Consider the following 2,430-nt stretch of genomic DNA (forward strand, 5'->3'; position numbering starts at 1 on the left):
TACAACCGTTTTGGTGTTTGCTTATTTTGGTTATTTTTTGATCGGATATTTTGGCACTGTGCACACTGCCTCCTGTTTCCATGGCAGCCCTGACAGGGGCTGAGGCACCGTGAGAAAAATACCAAAATTAATGAGTGAGCGAAAGTGCAGCCGAGAGAAAAACAAGGTTAAAAAAAGAGTTAAAACGGTAATGAAAACAGGCTTCCCAGCTCCACAGCAGAGCAGCTGCCGAAGCCTCCCCAGAGCGGCAGCCCCCGCCCAGCCTCAAGCTCCTGGCATCTCCTAGACCTCAAGGCAGAACTTGCCCGCCTTCCCCCACCCAGCCAGCCACAGAAGCAGCAACAGCCACTTGGGAACTGGCCCAAGCACAACAGTAGATCAGCTCCAACAGCAGATCAGTTCCCATCTCAGGTAGCATCCTGCCTCCCAGAACAGCATCCCAGGGAACAGCTTCTCATCTCCTAGGCAACGTCTGGGCTATGGCCCCCACACAACAGTGGTCCGGCTATACTACCAGGAAATGGCCTCCCAGCTACACTTGAGCTTCAGAGCTATGGCTGCAGGCATAACAGCATTTCAGCTAGAGTCCTGCACACGGTAACAGCCCAGCCACAAGCCCGGGTAACAGCATCTTAGCTATAGCCAATCCCTTTACACTGTCATCACAGCTATAGCTTCAGCACCAATAGCATCCCAGCTACAGTCTTATATACAATAGGAGCTCTGCTCTTATCCCAGGTAACAGTCTGTCTCCCAAGTACAGGCTCCTAGCAACAGCCTCTCATCTCCTAGGTCCTAGGCAATGAATCCAGCTACAGCCCCACTTTACGTCATAATAGAGAACAGCTTTCTCGACTATCGCCAGTTTCAGGTGTGCCAGCCACACACCTATAGCTTCAGGTCCAACAGCATCTCAATTACAACCCTCCTCTCAACATGTACACACACACACACACACACACACACACAGCCTGGCAATCTGATTGTTCTGGCTCTAGCCTAGGCACACCAGTATCACAGTAACAAAAGTGTCCCAGCTGCAATAAAAGGCAACAGCCTTTCTGTTGTAGTGCCAGAGCCTACAGAATCCCATTTCTCTTCGATACATGCCAAGAACACACATGTCACAGCAAGAGCCTTAGGCCACAGGTATTCCAACCCCTCCCACACCTAGCATCCCCTAGGCTCTAATCCCTGGATTCAATTTCAGCTGGAATCTCAGGTACCATCAGTTTCAGGATTCCCCCCAGTGCTCTACTTGCCAACCAGGTCCTCCTCTCATTTGGTATGGGACCAGAAGCATGGCTTTTCTCCTTTTCAGATGTCACATCCCAGTTCCTGCCCTTTGCCTGCCCTGCCTCCTGGGGAAGATAGCCCCAATTCCCATATCTACATTGTAGGCTCAGGAACTCAGCCTGGCAGCCGGGTAGGAGGGGATGGGGGCAGGGGAAGAGTGGGCACACCCTGGTTTGCCCTCACCCAGTTCTGCTCCTACCACTTGGTGCCGGAGTTGGATTTGATAGTGGTGGAGCAGGGAGGACTGAGGAGAACATCTGGGAGATTAGCATTTCCTGCCCAGCTCTGCGGCTGCCTATCTTGCTCAGCCCTGAGCAAGGGAGAAGAACAGAGGAGCCTTTGAATGGCTCCCAGCAAGCAGACTGGGGAGGGTTTGCTGCAGTGGGCAGCAGGCACATGCTGGGGGCAGGGAGGCTGGGGCTGCTCCTCTGTGGAAGATTTCTTCTCTCTGGGCCACTGATTACTTCCTTGGAGCTGTACTCCATGCTGGGGAGAGTATGAGTTTTGAAGAGGACAGAGAAAAGGCACTTAAAGGACAGATCCCCCTTTGCTAGTTCACCCTACCTCCCACCTAAACCCCCTACCTGGGCTCCTGGGGCTGAGGGCTGGGGGTGAGGACTAGATTAGGGCCCAGGCCAGAAAGGGAGTCCAGTTGAAGGGGGCTGTTCTGGGAACAAACAATCCTGGGCAGTCCTTGCTTGCCCCTTAGCAAGCCTTAGATCCCACCCTTATCCTGAAGAATTTTCCACAGAAAGGCCAGGTATGAAAAGGGGAGGAAGCAGAGAAAAGAAACAACAAAAGAGTGGTTAAAATGGGAAAATGGGGGAGGACAAGGAGGAGGAGTTAGAGACTATGACAAATAGAGGTCCAGCAACCAGTCACCCCATAATAGGCCTTTCCATATCCAGCGCCAGGCCTTGCCAAAGACAGCTTTCCTCATTCTTCTGACCTAGAACTCCCCACGGAGGGCTCTAAGTAGGGAAAGTCAAATTGAACTGGGGCACTTGGGAACCTGGGGTACCAAACCTTGAGCGCAGGAAAGGGAGTTCCCAAGCTGCTCCAAGACCTCTAGATGGCGCCAGAGAGCCAAAGCTGAGTGAGAAACTGAGTATCCGAGTGTGAGACACTGCGTGT

This window comes from Rousettus aegyptiacus, unplaced genomic scaffold (assembly GCF_014176215.1).
Source record: "Rousettus aegyptiacus isolate mRouAeg1 unplaced genomic scaffold, mRouAeg1.p scaffold_m13_p_7, whole genome shotgun sequence".
Taxonomy (NCBI): domain Eukaryota; kingdom Metazoa; phylum Chordata; class Mammalia; order Chiroptera; family Pteropodidae; genus Rousettus; species Rousettus aegyptiacus.